This window comes from Mixophyes fleayi, chromosome 3 (genome assembly GCF_038048845.1).
Source record: "Mixophyes fleayi isolate aMixFle1 chromosome 3, aMixFle1.hap1, whole genome shotgun sequence".
Lineage (NCBI taxonomy): Eukaryota > Metazoa > Chordata > Amphibia > Anura > Limnodynastidae > Mixophyes > Mixophyes fleayi.
The window spans coordinates 70,040,060-70,054,064 of record NC_134404.1 but is presented as its reverse complement, the minus strand read 5'-3'; positions in this window follow the sequence as shown (position 1 = coordinate 70,054,064).

The window sequence follows — 14,005 nt, the reverse complement described above, 5'->3', positions numbered from 1 at the left end:
ATGGAGTGCATCTGACAGAAGAAGGGTTAGGTGTTTTCATAGCAGAGATATATATGGTTTTAGGCAACATAGTTAAGGTTTGAGAGGGAATCTGGCAGGAGAACACTGTACAGGATAAGCAAGGTGGGTGAAGCGCATAATCATGGTAGTCAGGCGTTTGGAACCCGTTTCCTTTGAAGAGTCGTCTAAGGTTCGGTGCAAGTACAGCTCCTCTGGGCTGGCTTGCGGTGCATTACGATTAGCTCAGAAGGGTGCGGGTTCCGGCATGCCTGGGGACAGTTGTCCCATTAACGTGCAGATACTAGGGTGCGCTTATGTACAGACAAGACTGAGTACAGTGTTCTCTCTCCACCATAATAGCACCATAATAGCAAACGGTTATTTAAATAAAGAAGTTTTATTTACCAACAAGTCGGTGTGGTGTATTTTATTATAGCACATAAGGGTTAAGGTTAAGAGCAATAAAGGTCTATGGTTATGTTATCAACCGTTAAGCATTTTAATAGAACTGAGGGATGGATTAAACCCAAGGGAAAATAAAGGCTGAGGTTTGTGTGCATAACAATTTGGATCACTAAGGGTTAACAAAGCAGGAAGATGTTGTGATGACTAGGCAAGTGTCATAGAGGGCAGTGGGGAAGAGTTAATGAGCTCTCTTGGTTCCAGGGAAAGCATCCCTCCCTCCCATCCCCGATTGCTGGACCTGGTGTTGAAAACATGAAACACAGGCCGTGGTATGGTACGGGTGCGCCGTTTATGCTCGGAGAAAGGTTTGGCCAAACTGGAGCACAGACCATGGTATGGTACGGGTGTGCCGTTTCAGCCCGGAGAAGGGTTTGGCCAAACTGGAGCACGGGCTATGGTATGGTATGGGTGTGCTGGTTCAGCCCTGGAGGTAGGTTTGGCCAACTTGGAGCATGGGGCGTGGTAAGGTACAGGTGTCCTGGTTTAGCTCTGGAGGTATGATGTCCAATTGGTGCGGGGTCACTGGTATGGTATGGATGCTGGTTCAGCCCCTTAGGTATTTCTGGAGTTGCTTGGTGAGTGTGAGCAATCCATGGATTGAAGGACTAAGGCTGGTTCAACTTTTGTCGTAGCAGGAGAATACTGTTCAGGATAAGCAAGGTGGTTAAAGCGCACATTCATGGTAGTCAGGCGTTTGAAACCCATTCCCTTTGAAGAGTTGGCTTAGGTTCAGTGCAAGTACAGCTCCTCTGGGCTGGCTTGCGGTGCATTACTATTTTACTTTTTTGGAACTACAAGTCCCAGCCAGTGTGGGCTGCCATTAACAGCATATTTACAGAAGATCCACGTTAGGCATTACTGTCATTTTTAGAGCACAAACTCAGTTTAGTTATTTAATCACTGATGTGAAGGATCAAATATTCTCTAAAGCACTTCATAATATATAGGCACTATATAAATAACATCATAACCATCCAATATACACAATCAAAGGCTGGATCTTGTGTGTTATGCAATTAGCATATGCAGCATAGCTTTTATCCATTTTAAAGGGCATTCTTTGCATATAGCGGCCTCTAGCTGCAGCTAGACATATCTCAAAATCACTATTTATAAAGGCAGTAGAGTGAGTTTCTCCTTGTACGTTTTCCAAGCCACTGAATGAGCGTCCTTTATAGGAGCAGCCATTAGGCGTGTGCATTCTCCAAACTAGCTGTGGCTGGCTGGCCTTGGCCTTCCAAGGATTGATGACCTGCAAACTTCATTTGATCAAGGGATAAGATTGCCATCTACCACACTGTAGTCTGATGGTTGTCCGTTCGTCTTTAGTAAAAATGCTATATAATTCAGTGCAGGCTTTTGATTTCTATTCAAGGTACATTCTATAGAGGATGATAAAACCAACTTATATACAGTAAACATTTCACGCCTAACTTTAGTATATATATTTTATATTTAGTATATTAGGAGTAATTTTAGTAATATTTTTAATATTAGCAATATCTACAGCCCCATAGCAGTACCAGGGCTACATATGAAAACTGGTGGAAAAGAAAATGTTGATGTTGCCCATAGTAACCAATTAGGTATTTGAGTTTATCTTTTTTATTGCATTTTTAAACTAACGGTTGTTTTGTTGTTTGGTTTGTATGGGCAGGAACACCTTTTTTGTGCAAATTTCCAAAAATACCAAAATGGAGGAGGAAAAGTCTGTGGGGGAGGGGGGGGTGACATAATGTGTATAATGTGTTACTGGTAAAAGTAAAGCTGGGTACACCAATTATCGTGCCAAACGACTGCTTGGTCCGATATCGCATTAGTGTGGACACTTCCACGATCGTGTTTATGGTACCAAAGCACAACATATCATTTCATTTGATTTTATAAACTGACAAAATATCTTAGGAAGTACGTCATCGCCATTCATTACGGAAAGCTTGTAGCGCCTTATAAATAAAGGATAATAATAAAAATTCTATACCGCATCTTTGTGTATAGTGAACGTTTGTTCGCAGCTGCAAATTCACAATTTATTTTAATATAATAGCCACAGTTGAACAACAGCAAGCTCATGGTCTTTTGCTACTCACTATGGCAAAAACACTGCAAGCACAGACCCGGAGGGAAAGAACGAGAAAGTATTGGTGGTTCCAGAGGAGAGACTTTTTCTCATATGCCCTTGCTACAAGAGATACGGTACAACAACCCTGATGACTTCAAGAATTTCGTGAGGATGAATGACCCCACATTCCAGGAGCTGCTCCAACTTGTCACCCCCCTCATCCAGAAGGAGGACACCCATTTATGGAGACCATTATCTGCTACCTTGAGATTTTTTTCCACAGGAATTACACTGGCTGATCTCAAATACAGCACAGCAATTTCATCGCAGGCTCTGGGTTTGATCATACCTGAGACCTGTGACGCTATAGTTCAAGTTCTGCATGGACAGTATATGAAGGTTGATAAAAGAAATACTCTGTTTTTAAAAAAAAAATATATCTCTTTATTAAAATAGAAACTAAACATATTACATAAACACTTAAACAACAATTGTGTAATAAAAAAACAAGGGTCACTGCTGTTCATAATGCAAATGTTCACTGTTTTCCAATGGGAATGGACTCCCTGTATACTGTCACATACTTGTGCTACCCATAGTCCTGTAGGCTGGCATGGGATTGTCCTCCCATGAAGGGATGTTACATGTGGAGTGGTAGTGGCCGAAATGAATATGATTGGGCTGGCCTGAAATGTCCTTGCTCCTGTGGTTGGGGGGATTGTGTTAATACAGTGTCTGGTGAGAGATCCCCCTTGTTGACCTACAAATGATGTTATACACCAAACGTTCCATCTCTATTCGCATTTCTCTACTTGCATTTCTCTTTTGCTTGCAGGAGTTGCTCCTAGCTGATTAAATTTGTCTTGTTGTTTTGACATCAATTGGGTTGCAGACTCTATCATCTTTAGTGTGAGCACATCACTTTGCTCTTGATCACGGACCCTTTTTTCTTCCTCTTGTCACTTTGATCCCCTTGTGTCTGTGTGGGTAGATCTGTTATGTCCTGGCTGTCTACTGTCAGCTGGCTGGCATGCATTGTTGTGCCATGTTGCTCTGTCACATCAAAGAATCCGGCTTCAGATAAGACAGCAGACTGTGTAATGAGAACATGATGTAGTATAAAATTAGATGCATGTACCTATTTAACATTTCAACAATCTTTCTCTTTCAGTTTCCTGTAACAGTTGAGCAATTGCAAGTTATTGCAGAAGATTTTAAAAGTCTTTGTAATTTACCAAACTGTGGCGGTGCCATTGATGGTAAACAGGTTAGAATTATGACATCCTCAAAAAGCGGATCCTATTACTACAACTATAAAGTATTTTTCAGCATTATTCTGATGGCCATAGTGGATGCAAAACTTAAGAACATTGAACGGAATTTGCCAAAACCAAGTGACACAAAATGTGGACTACATTCTGTATTTGTAGCTTACAAAGTGTATGCACTACACACCAATGCATTAAAACCATATCTGCAATTAAATCTGTCAACATAAAGTAAGATCTTTGATTATAGGTTGTCAAGAGCCAGGCGCATTGTGGAAAATCTGTTTGGAATTTTGAGCAACAGGTTTAGAATTTTTCATTCAGCTATAAATCTACAGAGAAGGTAGACAAAGTGGTGATGGCTTGTTGTGTCCTACACAACTTTCTTAGGCGTAAAAGCCCCAGTGTGCGCAGTAAGCTTACCAATATGGAGAACACTCTAGAAGTAGCGGAAGTTGTAGGGTTGACACCACTGGAGTCATCCCAAGCTAGAAATGCCAGTTACATGGCAAAATTAAACAAGGAGGTCTATTTACAATATTTTAATGGTGAGGGTGCTGTGTCCTGGCAGAATGACATTGTATAATGTATGTGCAGTAGCATTGTATGCTTGTAAACTGTATTGTGAGGTACATGTAAGTAATTAAATATTTTACATATTTACAATGTTGTATGTTTCACTTACTGTGCCACTAGCCGGTATGTCATCTATTTGTACAAGTTCAGATGAGGAACTACTCTCTGTCTTCATGTTACAGGTGGACTGTCTAGCAATTTCCTCATCACGAGTGAAGTGCAGGAGGTCAAAATACCACAACTTGGGCACATACACATCCTCAGCCCCTGTCCCTGATTTTTCTGAGGCCTCGATCTTGTTAAGTTCTTTTTTTAATACAGTCCTCAGGTTCTGTATATTCCCCTTTACCCACTCTACATTTGCTCCGGGATAATGTGGAAGGCACACTTTCACAATGTCTTCCAAAGCCGCACTTCTCTTCTGGCTGTTTGAGTATTCATTGAAACAGGTATGGGATCTGTAGGACTCAATGAAGTCCCTCATGAGCGCCACACTTCTGTCAGATGCCATGGCCATTATTATTAGGAGGGCACATATATACTAGTATTTATAGTACTTCTGGTGATGTACAAGGTGTGGTCGAGAAGATGGAAAAGCTGAACGAATATTTTAAAGAATTGAGGGCTAACATCAATGATGTTAACAAAAAGTTCCACAAACTGGAGAAAAACTACCTGGAATTGTTTCAAATATATGAAAAAGTAATGTTAGAATGTAGTAGCCAGGTCAAACGTTTAATATGTTAGTGGATTAAGAAGTTCTGCAATTCCTTTTTTTTTCTACATCCATTTTACTGGATATTGTTTAAAAAAATGCTATTGATAACAGCTTTGTGGTTTATTGGGTGCATATGCAAGAAAGTTAGACTTCAAATAAAGGCAAAACCAATTAACATGTTCAATACACATCTATGGTCTTTGGGAAACACACAGAGTAGATGCAGGTGAAAACTTATCCAAGGTGACATATGCAATATACATCTATGCAATACACATCTATGTTATTTTGGTCCAGACAGGGTGGATGCAGAGTGTCCAATTATGCAAGGAGACATATGCAATACATATCTATATAAATCACTTCCTACTCAGCCGTTAGTTTAAGAAAGTTCTATACACATAGAGGTTTTACTGGCCATAACATGTACAATCAATACACATAAATATATTAATATTATGCCAGTGTATTTTAAAAATAATTACAAATAATAATAATACTACGATATCAAATAGATAAACACATTTCACACCAGGAAATAAATGATACTTTAATGAGAATATGTATTTTCACATGTGGTAAGAATACATGTTGTATGCACTTGCATACAGGAACAGATAAATGTTGTATGGAGCATGTAAAACAAGTTTCTTATTGCTTCTCCATTAAAAGAACATTATTCCCATTTGATTGATATTCTGGTACCACACCATGTGGGAGAGGTAAGACAACATCATAAATTTAAATACACACGCCCAGAAAGGAATCGCTGCTTGAGGAACTATCGACAGTTGGTCGAGCAATTGGTCGTGATTTCCTCCGTACTGCAGGATCGGAAGGTGGTTGGAATGAGATTTATAAATCTCCTGAACAATCAAATGAAACGACGATTGGTACTTTGGAACGTCTATTGTTCATCGTTAAACTATACACACTAATGCAATATTGGCCTGAATGGTCGTTTATCGCTAGATTGACCCAATAGTCGGCTGAAAAACCTGTAGTGGGTACCCAGCCTAAGTGTGTACACATGAATCGGCATGCTAGTCGGGACTTTATGTCATTGGTGAAGTCGTTACAGAAATCGCTTCTACAGTAATTTTCTGAAGAGTGTACTCAGCTTAAGAGAAACAGAGCAGACTAAAGGTAATATGACACCCGTATTTCCCCTTGTATAAGACGCACCCATGTATAAGATGCACCTTAATTTTGGGGCCCAAATTGTAAAAAATATCTCTTGTCGTCAACGCTGTGCAGTAGAAAAATAGACTTGGCTTATCGGAACTCATCGGCGGTCAGAAGAGACTAGAGCGAGGGTGCGGGAGACGCCTGAAGGACCTTTTTTCTTTTAGATTAATACCGAAACTAGGACCGTATTCACAGAGCGAGATGATCAGTTCTGGGAGAACAAGTACTGGGGTGGGTGAACGCTCGTACTTGTCTTGGACGAATTGCAGGTAGCGGAGCGGACAGCACCGTGTAGGACCCCGGCTGTGTAAATACCTTAGATTCCTGTGTGATCAGCGCTCAGGCCCCGTGATCGACACACCGCGGAGACCCTGAAAGGTGCGGGGAGATGGGGATGCGCCACCTAGAGGAAACAGGGAAGTTTCCGGTTACCAGGGCGGGCGGAGCGATCCGGTCGAAAAGATAATGAGATCAAGAAGAGAATTTAGGATCGGATCCAACAGGGGTCTTCTTCATTCTGGACTCGGAGGTAAATAGCGCTGGCACTGTATAAGACGCACCCAGTTTTTAGACCCAAAATTTTGGGGAAAAAGTTGCATCTTATACATGGGGAAATACGGTATATAGCAAGCATGTAGCCAGCAATACAGCTGATCCTGACTCATTTAGCAAGTCAAAGTAAAAACTGGTTAAAAAGTTAAAACATTTTATTTAGGCATAAACACCTTCTAAAACCATAATTAGAAATAATTGAACAAATGCAAAGTGCAAGGAATCATACCAATTGCAGAGAGCAAGTAGAAGCAAGTCCCAAAACGCTAACACGCGGTGTATTTGTGTATGTAGTATGTGATGGGGTGGGGTTTAAGTAACTTGATCCAAATTGATATAGCTAACGAAAAACATGTTTAAACAAATAAGGGATTTGAGTTTGAACCCTTACCCATATAATTTAGAAATACATACAGGTATATGAATGCAAAATATCAGTACAATGTATAGTGTAGTAAGTATGTACATAGTCTATAAAAAATTTACCCCTTCAGTATTTTGAAAATTGTACTTTCTTACATCATGATGAATCAAAGTGGATTAATTTGGGAATTCTTACAACTGATCAATACAAAATTTTCAATATCAAATGAATAAAAAACTACAACTGTTTGTAAGAGAACCCACAGTTGAGGGATATTCAATTGTTGGCTGTTTCCGCCGCGGAAAAAGTATTACCGTTATTACGGTAATACTAAGCCGGATTTCAACTTGCAGCTCCCTGAGCCGCAAGCTGAAATCCATGAGAAAAGTACCGTAATAACGGTGTTTACGCGCACTATTACTATAATGACGGTAATAGTGCGCGCTCTGCGTTACTTTAGGCAGTAACGCCAACAATTGAATATGCCCATTGGTTTGTGCATTTCCAGAGCTTCATCATGATGATCAAAGAACATGCAAATCACACCTACGAAGGTTATTGTAAAGCACAATCAGAAGAAGGACATTAGAAGATTTCAAAGACTTTTCATTTCCCCCAGAGAACGGTCGAATCCATCATTAAGAAATGGAAATATGGCACAAGTGTGCGACTAGAGCAGGCAATCCACCGTAGGTAAGTATCCGTGCAAGAAAGGACATATTAGGGGGGCCACCAAGAGACCTATTTTACGTCTGACAAAGTTAAAGTCTTCCATGGCACAGTTGGAAGTAACTCTCCAGTTGACAATAGCTCGGGTACTTCACAAATCATTTGGAGCGTAGCAAATGTTGAAGAATTATGTTTGCCAGACACAGTATGTGAGAGAACCTCCTATCAAGTGAAGGAAGATTATATGGTATAATAAGACCAAGATTGAAATTCTTGGCCTCAATATTAGGTGCTATGTTTGGTGCAAGCCTAACAATATGCCTCATTCTAAGAACAATATCCCTATCATGGTGATGGTAGCATAATGCTATGGGGATGATTCACTGCTTCAAGGGCTGTAAAACTTGTCAAAATAGAGGACAGAATGGATGGAGCCAGATATAAACACATTTTGGAGGAATACCTGCTGTTGTCTGTAGAAGATCAAGGGCTAGATTTACTATCAGGCGGGATGCTCGGCGTCTTTAAGCCGCCATGCATCGCCGCGTTTTTTCCGGCGGGTTTGTATTGCAAACAGCCGGATTTACGAATGGGTGCATTTCATCTTCAAGTTGAAGCCGCCGGCGATGTCACAGCGGGATGTAATGGTCAAAGCCGCCGGCGGCTTTCAATTGAACATGCGCTTTTGCTTTAAATGACGGCGCTCTCGTGTGATGGCGTTTTTTTTTGAAAAATACAAGTCTCATGGCCTGTTACTATTGGCTACTTTCAAAGTCAGGAGATTTGACATCACAAGCCCTATATAAATCACTGACCTGCCACTTTTTCTTTGATAGGGTTTTGAGGAGTATAGAGAGAATAAATAAATAAAATAAACCATTGCACTGACATCAAACACATTTTAGAGCAATAAATGTTTTTTCTAGTAAGCACTTACATGTAAAGTAGTTAATGAGACGGTCTCTAATCTGCTTCCCCCCTCTGTGCTCTGCACATCACCAGATGGGACACTTGTTCACTGTCTACTGCAATAATCGGTGGGGTAAGTTGATGTAAAGCTAGATTATGTATCAAACAGCAAGGCAGGATAATATCAGACACCTTTTCAGGTGCATACATAGCCTCCCCACCAGATTTATCTAGAAACCTGAACCTGGTTTACAAGAGTACAAAGGTACGCTCTATCACACCTCTAGTGGCTATGTGTGCCTCATTGTATTTGTGCTGCGCAGGGTCCGTGGAACAGATGGCAACTGTTGTCCATCCTCCTCCTCCTGACGCCTTTCTGCCTCCATCAGATAAAAAGCTGAAAACATACACTGGCAAGAATTCACCACATTCCCTGCAAAAGCCATTCTCCAACAAACCCACACCTGAACAAAAAATGAGGACCCCTTTTTGTAAGCATCATGATTAACTGCTGACCACTAGACTGTAATTGACTGTGATTTCTTCAGCCAGAAACACCTTTTTGATTTTGTCACTTTTGGATTGCATTAACATTAAATTAAGGGTTAACTATGTAATGACATATTGTGCATCCTGATTTTGTAAAAACACCAGTATTATTGTGGATTTGTTGAAAGTGGAAAAAAAAATAAAAAAAATGTTGAAATCAGTAAATAGGATGCAGGGTGATAAAAAAAAATTAAATCGTACCCTGAAATTACATGACACTTTGCCCATTTCCAATATACAATCCTAAAGGAGCAATCATTGGACATGAAATGGCCCTTTCTTTTATGTTCAGAATGGAAAAATAGCTCAAACAGAATTGTGTTTGAGCAATCTCGCCGCTCACAAGCAGCTCTTTCATTTTGGTCTTTTGAATGGCGCTTTTCCGGCGGTTTTATTAACCGCCTAATAGTAAATCCGGCTGTTTGTATGTTCAACATTGTTGAAACCGTCATGGCGCTTTCTAAAGAGGTGGCTTTGAAAAAATCATTTCTGGCCGTTTGGACGGCGGTTTTAGCGTTAGTAAATCCGACGATGGCTAAACTGCCGCCAAACCCGTCGAAACTCGGCGGTTTTACAAACACGCCTGATAGTAAATCTAGTCCCAAGATTTATATTCCAGCAATGTTTACATTACAGAATATTTTGTGGTAATCTTCAGAGAATTAACATCATTGTAAGAATAATCTCCAGAAATAGCAACAACTATAAAGACTTAATGTATAACGTTTTTACAAATAGCAGCATTGGAATAGGGGTGATGCCTGAGCAAATGTTCTGTCACTAGAGCTATAGAGAGGAAGATAATATACTGTTGTGGGAGGAGAACGTTGTCCAAAAAAGAAGAGAAAGAACATGAAGATACTGTATATCATTTTTAAGTTTAATAATTGTACCTTTATTATAGGTAACTAGTAGGGATGAGCGCGCTCGGATTTCTGAAATCCGAGCCCACCCGAACGTTGCGGATCCGAGTCGGATCCGAGACAGATCCGGGTATTGGCGCCAAATTCAAAAGTGAAACTGAGGCTCTGACTCATAATCCCGTTGTCGGATCTCGCGATACTCGGATCCTATAAATTCCCCGCTAGTCGCCGCCATCTTCACTCGGGCATTGATCAGGGTAGAGGGAGGGTGTGTTAGGTGGTCCTCTGTGCTGTTTAGTTCTGTGCTGTTTAGTTCTGTGCTGTTTAGTTCTGTGCTGTTTAGTTCTGTGCTGTGCTGTGCTATGCTGTGCTGTGCTGTGCTGTGCTGTGCTGTGTTCTGCAGTATCAGTCCAGTGGTGCTGTGTGCTGTGCTCTGTCCTTCTGAGGTCAGTGGTGCTGCTGGGTCCTGTGCTGTGTCCTGTTCAGTCCAGTGGTGCTGTGTCCTGTGCTCTGTGCTTCTAAGGGCATAGTTATTTCCCCAATATTCCCCTGTGTTTAAAAAAATAAAAAAATTTTTTTTTTATAAAATACCAAAAACTACTTTAATATTTTTTAATTACCACAAAATTTTCACAACCAATCCTGCAGTATAAGCCCATTGGTACTGCAATATTACCAAGTTCACACATTCAGCAGTAAAAGTCCAGTGGTACTGCAATATTACAAAGTTTACACATTCTGCAGTATCAGTCCAGTGGTGCTGTGTCCTGTGCTCTGTCCTGCTGAGTTCCGTAGTGCTGCTGGGTCCTGTGCCGTGTCCTGTTCAGTCCAGTGGTGCTGTGTCCTGTGCTCTGTGCTTCTAAGGGCATAGTTATTTCCCCATTATTCCCAAGTTTGTAAAAAATAAAAAAAAAGTAAAAAAAAATAAAAAATTAAAAAAAAAAAAAAAATATAATAATTATAACCAAATTTGCAAAACCAATCCAGCATTATAAGTCCATTGGTACTGCAATATTACCAAGTTCACACATTCAGCAGTAAAAGTCCAGTGGTACTGCAATATTACAAAGTTTACACATTCTGCAGTATCAGTCCAGTGGTGCTGTGTCCTGTGCTCTGTCCTGCTGAGTTCCGTAGTGCTGCTGGGTCCTGTGCCGTGTCCTGTTCAGTCCAGTGGTGCTGTGTCCTGTGCTCTGTGCTTCTAAGGGCATAGTTATTTCCCCATTATTCCCAAGTTTGTAAAAAATAAAAAAAAAGTAAAAAAAAATAAAAAATTAAAAAAAAAAAAAAAATATAATAATTATAACCAAATTTGCAAAACCAATCCAGCATTATAAGTCCATTGGTACTGCAATATTACCAAGTTCACACATTCAGCAGTAAAAGTCCAGTGGTACTGCAATATTACAAAGTTTACACATTCTGCAGTATCAGTCCAGTGGTGCTGTGTCCTGTGCTCTGTCCTGCTGAGTTCCGTAGTGCTGCTGGGTCCTGTGCCGTGTCCTGTTCAGTCCAGTGGTGCTGTGTCCTGTGCTCTGTGCTTCTAAGGGCATAGTTATTTCCCCATTATTCCCAAGTTTGTAAAAAATAAAAAAAAAGTAAAAAAAAATAAAAAATTAAAAAAAAAAAAAAATATATAATAATTATAACCAAATTTGCAAAACCAATCCAGCATTATAAGTCCATTGGTACTGCAATATTACCAAGTTCACACATTCAGCAGTAAAAGTCCAGTGGTACTGCAATATTACAAAGTTTACACATTCTGCAGTATCAGTCCAGTGGTGCTGTGTCCTGTGCTCTGTCCTGCTGAGTTCCGTAGTGCTGCTGGGTCCTGTGCCGTGTCCTGTTCAGTCCAGTGGTGCTGTGTCCTGTGCTCTGTGCTTCTAAGGGCATAGTTATTTCCCCATTATTCCCAAGTTTGTAAAAAATAAAAAAAAAGTAAAAAAAAAAAAAAAATTAAAAAAAAAAAAAAAAATATAATAATTATAACCAAATTTGCAAAACCAATCCAGCATTATAAGTCCATTGGTACTGCAATATTACCAAGTTCACACATTCTGCAGTATCTTGTGCTACATATAATGGAGAGCAAAAATTTGGAGGATAAAGTAGGGAAAGATCAAGACCCACTTCCTCCTAATGCTGAAGCTGCTGCCACTAGTCATGACATAGACGATGAAATGCCATCAACACCGTCTGGCAAGCACGATGCCCAATCTCCTAGTACAGGGCATGTAAAATCCAAAAAGCCCAAGTTCTCAAAAAACAGCAAAAAAAGAAACTTAAAATCATCTGAGGAGAAACGTAAAGTTGGCAATATGCCAATTACGACAAGTAGTGGCAAGGAACGGCTTAGGCCCTGTCCCGTGTTCATGACTAGTGGTCCAACTTCACCCAAGGATCAAAGCCCTCCTCCCCCCCCCTACAAAAAATTTAAGAGAGTTATGCTGTCAGCAACAACAACAAAACAGCAAAGAACTCTGCCTTCTAAACAGATGACATCACAAATCCCCAAGGCGAGTCCAAGGGTGTTGTTGGTTGTGAACCCTGACCTTCCCATCACTGTACGGGAAGAGGTGACTCCATCCAGCATTTGCAGCACGCCCTCTGCATATGCTGGAAGGATCACCCACAGTCCAGTTACAGATTTGGCTAATGAAGGTGTGAATGTTGTGCACTGGGAGGAGGATATTGATGTAGCTGGCGCTGAGGAGGATGTTGATGATTATGATGCAGACAGATACCAAATTGCATTTCTCAATTTCTATTTATATTCTAGATTATATAACGGCTGAAAAGTTTTCTGTTTTACTCCTAGTGGAGAGGGGATCTGATGCAGACAGATACCAAACTGCCTTTGTCCATTTCTTTGTATATTTGAATTGCTAGTTCTACAGTCTATGCAGGCTGCTTTATTTATATTCAACTACAAGTGTAGGGCGGGGGGGGGGGGGCATAGATAGCCACCAAAGTAACGTGGTCCATTTAATTTCACTTTCTAGCTCCACAGTCTGTGCAGCCTGCTTTTTTTTATCTTCAAAGTATTTATATTTACAAGCCTTGCAATCTAAATTAACTAGAGGTAGTGACGTGGTAGAACTCCAAAAGGCAGTTTGGAAGCCCCTGTACAAACTGGCTCTATTTTTTAACTGAGTTGTCCCCCCTCCAGTGTGTACTCGGAAAGAGTTTTTAGTGCAGCGGGGAACCTGGTCAGTGAGCGGCGAAGGAGGTTGCTTCCTCACAACGTTGAAAAAATGATGTTTATAAAAATGAATAATCAATTCCTCAATGAAGTACAGCACTGCCCTCCAGACAGTACAGAGGGACTGTGGTTGTGGAGTCCAGCGGGGACGAATTGATAATGTGTGAGGAGGAGGAAGTACACACTGTAGGGGGAGAGGAATCAGAGGTTGAGGATAAGGACGACATCTTTCCTCAGTAGAGCCTGTTTAGTTTGTACAGGGAGAGATGAATTGTTTTATTGGTGTGGGGGCCCAAACAAACCAATCATTTCAGCCACAGTTGTTTGGTAGGCCCTGTCGCTGAAATGATTGGTTTGTTAAAGTGTGCATGTCCTATTTCAACAACATAAGGGTGGGTGGGAGGGCCCAAGGACAATTCCATCTTGCACCTTTATTTTTGGCATTATGTGACCATTCAACAGTCGTTTGCCATGTTCAAAAAGTAAAAGAAAATGCCAACAAATTCAATAAATTAAATCAAAAGTTAAATGCCCTGTCATTATTTAAAACAAGAGGTTTTGACGTGCTAGAATTAGTGTAGTGTTAAGATGTTATAAACACTACACTTGGAAATTGG